This window comes from Loxodonta africana, chromosome 10 (assembly GCF_030014295.1).
Source record: "Loxodonta africana isolate mLoxAfr1 chromosome 10, mLoxAfr1.hap2, whole genome shotgun sequence".
Classification (NCBI taxonomy): domain Eukaryota; kingdom Metazoa; phylum Chordata; class Mammalia; order Proboscidea; family Elephantidae; genus Loxodonta; species Loxodonta africana.
Window position 1 is genome coordinate 900,633 of NC_087351.1, and position 12,754 is coordinate 913,386.

The window sequence follows — 12,754 nt, forward strand, 5'->3', positions numbered from 1 at the left end:
GAAAAGGGACTACCTCAGGCAAGGGGACTAGTTCAGGCTACTAGTTAGGGCCACTGTACTAGTTAAGAGTACTAGTTAATGGACAGGTACTAGTTAAGGCTACTAGGAAGGCAAGGTATAAGTGAAGGCTACGACTTCAGGCAAGAGTATTAGTTTAGGCTACTAGTTGATGCAAGGGTACAAGTTCATACTACTAGTTAAGGCCAGGGTACTACTTAAGACTACTAGTTAATGCCAGGTTACTAGTTGAGGCAAGGGTACTAGTGAAGGCCAGGGTACTAGCTAAGGCTGGGCTACTAGTCCATGTAAGGCTACTACTTCAGGGTACTAGTTAAGGTTTGGCTACTAGTTAAGAGGACTAGTAAGGCAAGGGTAGATGTTAAGATTGTTCCTTAAGGCAAGGTGACTAGTTAAGGGTACTAGTTACCACAAGGCTTTTAGTTCAGAATACTAGTTAGGGCCACTGTACTAGTTAAGAGTACTAGTTAAGCCTACTAGTAAGGCAAGGAACGAGTTAAGGCCACTACTTCAGGCAAGAGTACTAGTTAAGTCTACAAGTCGATGCAAGGGTACATGTTAATACTCCTGGCTAAGTCCAGGGTGCTGGTTAAGGCAACTGGTTAAGGCAAGGGTAGTAGTTCTGGGTACTGATAAGGCCAGGGTACTAATTCAGACTACTAGTGAATGCGAGGGTACTAGTTAAGGGTACTACTTAAGGCTGCCAGTGAAGGCCAGGGTCTTAGTTAAGGCCACTGGAGAAGGCCAGGGTACTAGTGAAGGCAAGGCTACTAGTTAAGGGTACTAGTTAAGAGAAGGCTACTAGTTCAGGATACGAGTTAGGGGCACTGTACTAGTTAAGAGTACTAGCTAAGGCACGAGTACTAGTTCAGGCCACTACTTAAGGCAAGAGCACTAGTTAAGGCTACTCTTTGATGCAAGTTTACAAGTTGAGACTTCGAGTTAAGGCCAAGGTCCTACTTAAGGCAACTGGTAAAGGCAAGGGTATTAGTTAAGGCTTGGCTACTAGTTAAGGGTACTAGGAAGGCAAGGGCAGAGGTTAAGACTATTACTTAAAGCAAGGCTACTAGTTCAGGGTACTAATTCAGACAAGGCTACTAGTTCAGGCTGCTCGTTCTGGCCGCTGTACTAGTTAAGAGTACTAGTTAAGGCAAGGTACTAGTTAAGGATACTAGTTAAGGCAAGGTACAAATGAAGGCTACTACTTAAGGCAAGACGACTAGTTTAGGCTACCAGTGGATTCAAGGGTACAAGTGAATACTACTAGTTAAGACCAGGGTACCAGTTAAGGCAGCTGGTTAAGGCCAGGGTAGGACTTATGGGGACTGAGAAGGCCAGGTACTACTTAAGACTACTAGTTAATGCGAGGGTACTAGTTAAGGGTACTAGTTGAGGCAAGGATACGAGTGAAGGCCAGGGTACTAGTTAAGGCTACTGGTGAAGGCCAGGGTCCTAGTTAAGGCAGGGCTACTAGTTCAGGGTACTAGTAAGGCAAGGGTAGACATTAAGACTATTACTTAAGGCAAGGCTACTAGTTAAGGGCAGTAGTTCAGACAAGGCTACTAGTTCAGGATACTAGTTAAGGCAAGGGGAGTAGTTCAGATTCAGAATTTAGGGTACTTGTCAGGGCAAGGGTACTCTTCAAGGCTACTTGTCTAGCCTACTGATCTATACCACTAGTCTGACTAGTCCAGCTGTCTTGTCTAGGCTACTACTCTAGACTTCTCTTGTCTACTCTACTCTAGTCTACTTTCGTCTACCCTAGTCTACCCTATCCAAAACCACCCTACCCTAACCTTTTCGAATCTATTCAATTGCATTCGATTCAAAGCATTTCAATGGGATTGGACGCGATGATGCTTGAATCGGCTCATTCGGCACCATCAGCTCGATTCAGCTCCATTTGGCTTGAATCGCTTCGATTCAGCTTGTTTCAACTCAATTCGACTTGGTTCAGCCTTATTCGGCTCGATTCGACTCTTTTCTACTCTAGTTTTCCCTATGCAACTCCATTCGACTCGATTCTACTCTATTCTGTTCTACCCTACCCTACTCTAATCTATTCTAATGGATTCGATTGGACGCTATTCGACGCGATTCATCACGTTTTGTTTCCATTGGCCTCGATTCGGCTAGAATTGGCTCTATTCAGCTCTATTCTGCACTATTTCACTCTATTCGACTCTACTCTTCTCTACTTTACTCTTCTCTGCTCTACCGTACTGTGCTATCTTCTGTTCCTTCTATTATGTACTGTTCTAGTCTATTCTGTTCTACCCTCCCAGCCGCTCCCCTCCCCTTCTCTAATCTTTGATTCTGTTCGAGTCATCGCATTTTCACGCCATTCCACCCGATTAGGCTTGAATCAGATCAATTCGCTTCGAGTCGGTTCGATTGGGCTCCATTTTGCTCCATTCAGCTCCAATGGCATCGATTCTGCTGGATTCTGCTCGATTAGGCCTTCTTTGGCCCTATTCGGCCCAACTATGCTCTATTCGACTCTTTTCTACTCTATTCGTCTCGAGTCGGCTCCGTTCTAATCCATTCCACACCATTCTGCACTATTCTCCTCCATTCTCGTCTACCCTTCCCTACCCTAATCTATTCGAATGGATTCGATTGGACCCGATTCGAAGCGATTCAACGCGATTCATCTTGTTTTGTCTCCATTCGCCTCAATTCGGCTATGTTCTGCACTATCTGACTCTTTTCTACTCTATTCTATTCTGCTGGATTCTTTCTCTTCTGTTCTGTTCTCTCCTATTCTGTTGGACTCTGTTCTATCCTACCCTACCCAACCCTACTGCACCCCACCCAAACCCACCCTACTTGAATCTATTTGATTCAATTCGATTCACTTCGACGCGATTGGACAGGATTCGACGGGATTCGACAAGGTCCGAAGGCATTTGACGGGATTCAAAGAGATTAGACGAGATTCCATACGATTCGACGTGATTCAGCAGAATTCTAGGAGATTGGACGCAATTCGAAGTTATTGGACGTGATGGGACGTGATTCGTCGTGATTCGACGACGTTCGATGCAATCCGATGCGATCCGAAGCGATTCGACCCGGTCCGACACAAAACGACGTGATTCGACGCTATTCAGTGACAGTCGGCGTGATTCTGCTTGATTCAGCTCGATTAGGTGCGAATCGGCTCTCTATGGCTCCTTTACGTCTCTATTCGGCTCCATTCAGCTCTGTTTTCTCTATTCGTCTCTATTTGGCCTATTCGGCTCTATTCGACTCTATTCGAGTCTACTCGACCCTACCCTTTTCTACTCTATTCTATTCCTTCTATTCCGTTCTAATCTCTTCTAGTCTACTCTACTCTATTCTATTCCACCCTCCCCTCCCCTTCTCTAATCTAGACCTTTGGATTGGATTGGATGCATTGAACGGGATTCGACGTGATTAAGCTTGAATCAGCTCGATTCGATTCGATTTGGCTCTATTTGGCTCGTTTGGCTTGAATTGCTTCGATTCTGCTCAATTCGGCCTCTTTCGGCCCTATTCTGCTCTATTCGACTCTTCTCTACTCTTTTCGTCTCTATTTGACTCCATTCGACTCCATTCTATTTATTCCACACCATTCTATACTATTCTGCTCTACTCTAGCCTACACCACTCTAATTTACTCGAATCGATTAGACGTGATTCCTCTCATTTCGACTCCATTCGGCTCTATTCAGCTGTATTCGAGTCTACCCTACTCTACACTAGCCTACTCTATCGTACTCTAGTCTACTCTTCTCTATTTTCTTTCTTCTTCCTATTCTGTTCTGTTCTGTTCGAGTCTATTCTACCCTACCCTGTGCTACCCAACTCTACTCTATTCTAATCCATTTGATTGGATTGGATTCAACCCATTTGGACACGGTTCAGCTCAGTTTGGCTCTATTTAGCTCTGTTCGAATCTATTCTACTCTACTCTGTTTCCCTCTACTCTACTCTAGCCTACTGTTTTCTGTATTCGTTCTGTATTGTTCTGTTCTCTTCTATTCTCTTCTGTTTTATTCTATGCTACTCTACTCTATTCCACCCTGCCATACCCGAACCTCCCCTACTCTAATCTGTTCAATTCGATTCCATGAATTTGGACACGATTCAGGTCGAATTGGTTCGATTCATGTCCATTCGGCTCCATTTGGCTCGAAGAGTGTCGATTCAACTGGATTCGGCTCAATTCGGCTCCATTAGGCTCGATTTACTGGATTTGGCTCAATTCAGCTCGATTCGGCCCTCTTCGGCCCTCTTCAGCACCATTCGGCTCTATTCGGCTCTTTTCTACTCCTTTCGACTCCATTCGATTGCGTTGCACAGCATTCTACTCCACTCAACACTATTTTACTCTACCCTACCCTAATTGACTGGAATTGGTTCGAGGGGATTCAACGCGATTTGCCTTGTTTCTTCTCCATTTGGCTCGCTTAGACTCTATTCGACTCTGTTCTACTCTACACTATTCTGCTCTGCTCTAACCTTTTGGACTCGATTCTCTTGTATTCTTTTTATTCTCTTTTACTGTGTTCAATCCTCTTCTACTCTATTTTAACCAACCCTACTCTAATCTATTCCACTGGATTCGATTCCACGCATTTCGATGCGATTCGGCTCCAATCGGCTCCGTTGCACTCCATTCATCCCTCTTGGGCTCTAATCGGTTCGATTCAGTTCTAATCGGCTCCATTTCGCCCTGGTCAGTTCTATTCAGCTTGAATAGGCTCTATTCAACTCTATGTGGCTCTATGAGTCTACTCAACTCTATTATCTCTTTTCAACTCCATTCTACTCCATCCGACTGTATTCTTCTCTAGTCTATTGTCTTGTACTCTACCCTTCTCTAGTCTATTCTAATGGATTCGATTGGATTGGACTTGAGTGGATGGGATTCAATGCAATTCAACGGGATTCGACGCGATCCAGCATGATTCCGCGGGATTCGGCGCCGTTCATCTTGATTTCTATCACGTTGGGTCTTTTGGGCTCTATTTTGCTCTAGTCGGCAATATTCAACTCTATTCTTCTAGACTCTGCACTACTCGACCCTATTCTATTCTTTCAGTTCTCTTCTATCCTGTTCTGTTCTACTGCATTTTGGTCTATCCTACCCTACTCTAACTTAGCCTACTGTAATCTGTTCTATTCTAGTCAACAGACTTGAACGGGATTCGACCTGATTCAGGTCCTATCGGCTCGAATCAGCTCCTTTTTGTGCGAATTCAACTCGATTCGGTTGGACTTGGCCCTTTTCCTCTCTATTCAGCTCTTTTCGGCAGGATTTGACTCGATTTGACTCTAGTCTACTCTTCTCTATTCTTTCTGGTCTATTCTAATCTATTCTCTTCTACCCTACCCTACCCTCATCTTACCCGCCCTACACTAAACTATTGGATTGGATTCGACACTTTTCAACGCGATTCGACATGATTCTTCTCGAGTCACCTCGAATTTGGTGGATTCGGCTGCATTCAGCTCTCTTTGGCTCTATTCAACTCTATTGGACTCTATTCTACTGTACTCGTCTCTACTTCATTCTATTCGATTCTTTCTCTTGTGTTCTGTTCTAGTCTAACCCCTCCTACTCTACCCTCCTCTACTCTAATCGATTCGATTCGATTCAATGCCTTTCAAGGCGATTCCATGGGATTAGGCTTGAATTGGCTTGATTTAGCTCGATTTGGCTTGAATCGGGTCAATTTGGCTCGATTCTGCTCGATTCAGCATCATTAGGCTCGATCCAAACTTATCCGGCCCTGTTCAGCTCTATTCAACTCTTTTCTACTTTATTCGTCTCTATTTGGCTCCATTCGACTCCATTCCACACCATTCTACTCTGTTCGACTCCATTCTACACTAGTCTATTCTCTTCTCCCCCACCCTACTCTAATCTATTCGATTCATTGAGATTTGTCTCATTTCCTCTCCATTCGACTCGATTCAGCTCGAATTGGATCTATTCATCTCTATTCTGCACTACTCGACTCTGACTATTCTACTCTACTCCACTCTACTCCATTCTACTCTTTGTATTCTCTTCTCTTCTACTCTATGCTTCTCTAGTCTATTCCTCTGTGCCCTACCCTATTGAATCCCAGCCTGACCTACGCTACTCTAAGCTGTTCTATTGAATTCGATTGCATTCGATTCGACCCGATTTGACACAATTGGACGGGATTCGGTGAGATTTCATGAGATTCAATGGGTTTTGGTGGGATTGGATGGACTTCGACGAGATTCGATGCAATAGGATGCGATTAGGTGCGATTTGCCTCGATCTAGCTTGGCTCATTTTCTTGGTCTCTATTTGGCTCATTCCAGCTCCATTCGGCTCCATTCAGCTCGAATCTGGTCGATTGGACTTGATTGGGCTCGATTGGGCTCGACTCAGCCCTAGATGTCCCTATTCGGTGCTATTCCGCTCTATTCAACTCTTTTCTAGTCTATTCATCTCGGTTTGACTGCATTTGACTCCATTCCACACCATTCTACGCTCTTCTATTCGACAGAACCCTATCCCGCCCTAGTCTTTCCTCATCTAGTCTCTTCTTTTCGATTCTGTTGTATTGGATTCTCGTTTTCTCTTTTCTCTATTCCATCCGATGCTACTCTACCATACCCTACACGAAACTAAGCTATCCTGACTTATCCTCTTCTATTCTATTGGATTCTGTTTTCTCTGTTCTACCGTATGCTACCCTACCATATGACACCCTACTGTACCATACCCTACTCCATAGGGGTACTCAAGAAGGGTGCTAGTTTGGAAAAGGGACTACCTCAGGCAAGGGGACTAGTTCAGGCTACTAGTTAGGGCCACTGTACTAGTTAAGAGTACTAGTTAATGGACGGGTACTAGTTAAGGCTACTAGGAAGGCAAGGTATAAGTGAAGGCTACGACTTCAGGCAAGAGTATTAGTTTAGGCTACTAGTTGATGCAAGGGTACAAGTTCATACTACTAGTTAAGGCCAGGGTACTACTTAAGACTACTAGTTAATGCCAGGTTACTAGTTGAGGCAAGGGTACTAGTGATGGCCAGGGTACTAGCTAAGGCTGGGCTACTAGTCCATGTAAGGCTACTACTTCAGGGTACTAGTTAAGGTTTGGCTACTAGTTAAGAGGACTAGTAAGGCAAGGGTAGATGTTAAGATTGTTCCTTAAGGCAAGGTGACTAGTTAAGGGTACTAGTTACCACAAGGCTTTTAGTTCAGAATACTAGTTAGGGCCACTGTACTAGTTAAGAGTACTAGTTAAGCCTACTAGTAAGGCAAGGAACGAGTTAAGGCCACTACTTCAGGCAAGAGTACTAGTTAAGTCTACAAGTCGATGCAAGGGTACATGTTAATACTCCTGGCTAAGTCCAGGGTGCTGGTTAAGGCAACTGGTTAAGGCAAGGGTAGTAGTTCTGGGTACTGATAAGGCCAGGGTACTAATTCAGACTACTAGTGAATGCGAGGGTACTAGCTAAGGGTACTACTTAAGGCTGCCAGTGAAGGCCAGGGTCTTAGTTAAGGCCACTGGAGAAGGCCAGGGTACTAGTGAAGGCAAGGCTACTAGTTAAGGGTACTAGTTAAGAGGAGGCTACTAGTTCAGGATACGAGTTAGGGGCACTGTACTAGTTAAGAGTACTAGCTAAGGCACGAGTACTAGTTCAGGCCACTACTTAAGGCAAGAGTACTAGTTAAGGCTACTCTTTGATGCAAGTTTACAAGTTGAGACTTCGAGTTAAGGCCAAGGTCCTACTTAAGGCAACTGGTTAAGGCAAGGCTACTAGTTAAGGCAAGGCTACTAGTTCAGGGTAGTAGTTAAGGCTTGGCTACTAGTTAAGGGTACTAGGAAGGCAAGGGCAGAGGTTAAGACTATTACTTAAAGCAAGGCTACTAGTTCAGGGTACTAATTCAGACAAGGCTACTAGTTCAGGCTGCTCGTTCTGGCCGCTGTACTAGTTAAGAGTACTAGTTAAGGCACAGGTTCTAGTTAAGGATACTAGTTAAGGCAAGGTCCAAGTGAAGGCTACTACTTAAGGCAAGACGACTAGTTTAGGCTACCAGTGGATTCAAGGGTACAAGTGAATACTACTAGTTAAGACCAGGGTACCAGTTAAGGCAGCTGGTTAAGGCCAGGGTAGGACTTATGGGGACTGAGAAGGCCAGGTACTACTTAAGACTACTAGTTAATGCGAGGGTACTAGTTAAGGGTACTAGTTGAGGCAAGGATACGAGTGAAGGCCAGGGTACTAGTTAAGGCTACTGGTGAAGGCCAGGGTACTAGTTAAGGCTACTGGTGAAGGCCAGGGTCCTAGTTAAGGCAGGGCTACTAGTTCAGGGTACTAGTAAGGCAAGGGTAGACATTAAGACTATTACTTAAGGCAAGGCTACTAGTTAAGGGCAGTAGTTCAGACAAGGCTACTAGTTCAGGATACTAGTTAAGGCAAGGGGAGTAGTTCAGATTCAGAATTTAGGGTACTTGTCAGGGCAAGGGTACTCTTCAAGGCTACTTGTCTAGCCTACTGATCTATACCACTAGTCTGACTAGTCCAGCTGTCTTGTCTAGGCTACTACTCTAGACTTCTCTTGTCTACTCTACTCTAGTCTACTTTCGTCTACCCTAGTCTACCCTATCCAAAACCACCCTACCCTAACCTTTTCGAATCTATTCAATTGCATTCGATTCAAAGCATTTCAATGGGATTGGACGCGATGATGCTTGAATCGGCTCATTCGGCACCATCAGCTCGATTCAGCTCCATTTGGCTTGAATCGCTTCGATTCAGCTTGTTTCAACTCAATTCGACTTGGTTCAGCCTTATTCGGCTCGATTCGACTCTTTTCTACTCTAGTTTTCCCTATGCAACTCCATTCGACTCGATTCTACTCTATTCTGTTCTACCCTACCCTACTCTAATCTATTCTAATGGATTCGATTGGACGCTATTCGACGCGATTCATCACGTTTTGTTTCCATTGGCCTCGATTCGGCTAGAATTGGCTCTATTCAGCTCTATTCTGCACTATTTCACTCTATTCGACTCTACTCTTCTCTACTTTACTCTTCTCTGCTCTACCGTACTGTGCTATCTTCTGTTCCTTCTATTATGTACTGTTCTAGTCTATTCTGTTCTACCCTCCCAGCCGCTCCCCTCCCCTTCTCTAATCTTTGATTCTGTTCGAGTCATCGCATTTTCACGCCATTCCACCCGATTAGGCTTGAATCAGATCAATTCGCTTCGAGTCGGTTCGATTGGGCTCCATTTTGCTCCATTCAGCTCCAATGGCATCGATTCTGCTGGATTCTGCTCGATTAGGCCTTCTTTGGCCCTATTCGGCCCAACTATGCTCTATTCGACTCTTTTCTACTCTATTCGTCTCGAGTCGGCTCCGTTCTAATCCATTCCACACCATTCTGCACTATTCTCCTCCATTCTCGTCTACCCTTCCCTACCCTAATCTATTCGAATGGATTCGATTGGACCCGATTCGAAGCGATTCAACGCGATTCATCTTGTTTTGTCTCCATTCGCCTCAATTCGGCTATGTTCTGCACTATCTGACTCTTTTCTACTCTATTCTATTCTGCTGGATTCTTTCTCTTCTGTTCTGTTCTCTCCTATTCTGTTGGACTCTGTTCTATCCTACCCTACCCAACCCTACTGCACCCCACCCAAACCCACCCTACTTGAATCTATTTGATTCAATTCGATTCACTTCGACGCGATTGGACAGGATTCGACGGGATTCGACAAGGTCCGAAGGCATTTGACGGGATTCAAAGAGATTAGACGAGATTCCATACGATTCGACGTGATTCAGCAGAATTCTAGGAGATTGGACGCAATTCGAAGTTATTGGACGTGATGGGACGTGATTCGTCGTGATTCGACGACGTTCGATGCAATCCGATGCGATCCGAAGCGATTCGACCCGGTCCGACACAAAACGACGTGATTCGACGCTATTCAGTGACAGTCGGCGTGATTCTGCTTGATTCAGCTCGATTAGGTGCGAATCGGCTCTCTATGGCTCCTTTACGTCTCTATTCGGCTCCATTCAGCTCTGTTTTCTCTATTCGTCTCTATTTGGCCTATTCGGCTCTATTCGACTCTATTCGAGTCTACTCGACCCTACCCTTTTCTACTCTATTCTATTCCTTCTATTCCGTTCTAATCTCTTCTAGTCTACTCTACTCTATTCTATTCCACCCTCCCCTCCCCTTCTCTAATCTAGACCTTTGGATTGGATTGGATGCATTGAACGGGATTCGACGTGATTAAGCTTGAATCAGCTCGATTCGATTCGATTTGGCTCTATTTGGCTCGTTTGGCTTGAATTGCTTCGATTCTGCTCAATTCGGCCTCTTTCGGCCCTATTCTGCTCTATTCGACTCTTCTCTACTCTTTTCGTCTCTATTTGACTCCATTCGACTCCATTCTATTTATTCCACACCATTCTATACTATTCTGCTCTACTCTAGCCTACACCACTCTAATTTACTCGAATCGATTAGACGTGATTCCTCTCATTTCGACTCCATTCGGCTCTATTCAGCTGTATTCGAGTCTACCCTACTCTACACTAGCCTACTCTATCGTACTCTAGTCTACTCTTCTCTATTTTCTTTCTTCTTCCTATTCTGTTCTGTTCTGTTCGAGTCTATTCTACCCTACCCTGTGCTACCCAACTCTACTCTATTCTAATCCATTTGATTGGATTGGATTCAACCCATTTGGACACGGTTCAGCTCAGTTTGGCTCTATTTAGCTCTGTTCGAATCTATTCTACTCTACTCTGTTTCCCTCTACTCTACTCTAGCCTACTGTTTTCTGTATTCGTTCTGTATTGTTCTGTTCTCTTCTATTCTCTTCTGTTTTATTCTATGCTACTCTACTCTATTCCACCCTGCCATACCCGAACCTCCCCTACTCTAATCTGTTCAATTCGATTCCATGAATTTGGACACGATTCAGGTCGAATTGGTTCGATTCATGTCCATTCGGCTCCATTTGGCTCGAAGAGTGTCGATTCAACTGGATTCGGCTCAATTCGGCTCCATTAGGCTCGATTTACTGGATTTGGCTCAATTCAGCTCGATTCGGCCCTCTTCGGCCCTCTTCAGCACCATTCGGCTCTATTCGGCTCTTTTCTACTCCTTTCGACTCCATTCGATTGCGTTGCACAGCATTCTACTCCACTCAACACTATTTTACTCTACCCTACCCTAATTGACTGGAATTGGTTCGAGGGGATTCAACGCGATTTGCCTTGTTTCTTCTCCATTTGGCTCGCTTAGACTCTATTCGACTCTGTTCTACTCTACACTATTCTGCTCTGCTCTAACCTTTTGGACTCGATTCTCTTGTATTCTTTTTATTCTCTTTTACTGTGTTCAATCCTCTTCTACTCTATTTTAACCAACCCTACTCTAATCTATTCCACTGGATTCGATTCCACGCATTTCGATGCGATTCGGCTCCAATCGGCTCCGTTGCACTCCATTCATCCCTCTTGGGCTCTAATCGGTTCGATTCAGTTCTAATCGGCTCCATTTCGCCCTGGTCAGTTCTATTCAGCTTGAATAGGCTCTATTCAACTCTATGTGGCTCTATGAGTCTACTCAACTCTATTATCTCTTTTCAACTCCATTCTACTCCATCCGACTGTATTCTTCTCTAGTCTATTGTCTTGTACTCTACCCTTCTCTAGTCTATTCTAATGGATTCGATTGGATTGGACTTGAGTGGATGGGATTCAATGCAATTCAACGGGATTCGACGCGATCCAGCATGATTCCGCGGGATTCGGCGCCGTTCATCTTGATTTCTATCACGTTGGGTCTTTTGGGCTCTATTTTGCTCTAGTCGGCAATATTCAACTCTATTCTTCTAGACTCTGCACTACTCGACCCTATTCTATTCTTTCAGTTCTCTTCTATCCTGTTCTGTTCTACTGCATTTTGGTCTATCCTACCCTACTCTAACTTAGCCTACTGTAATCTGTTCTATTCTAGTCAACAGACTTGAACGGGATTCGACCTGATTCAGGTCCTATCGGCTCGAATCAGCTCCTTTTTGTGCGAATTCAACTCGATTCGGTTGGACTTGGCCCTTTTCCTCTCTATTCAGCTCTTTTCGGCAGGATTTGACTCGATTTGACTCTAGTCTACTCTTCTCTATTCTTTCTGGTCTATTCTAATCTATTCTCTTCTACCCTACCCTACCCTCATCTTACCCGCCCTACACTAAACTATTGGATTGGATTCGACACTTTTCAACGCGATTCGACATGATTCTTCTCGAGTCACCTCGAATTTGGTGGATTCGGCTGCATTCAGCTCTCTTTGGCTCTATTCAACTCTATTGGACTCTATTCTACTGTACTCGTCTCTACTTCATTCTATTCGATTCTTTCTCTTGTGTTCTGTTCTAGTCTAACCCCTCCTACTCTACCCTCCTCTACTCTAATCGATTCGATTCGATTCAATGCCTTTCAAGGCGATTCCATGGGATTAGGCTTGAATTGGCTTGATTTAGCTCGATTTGGCTTGAATCGGGTCAATTTGGCTCGATTCTGCTCGATTCAGCATCATTAGGCTCGATCCAAACTTATCCGGCCCTGTTCAGCTCTATTCAACTCTTTTCTACTTTATTCGTCTCTATTTGGCTCCATTCGACTCCATTCCACACCATTCTACTCTGTTCGACTCCATTCTACACTAGTCTATTCTCTTCTCCCC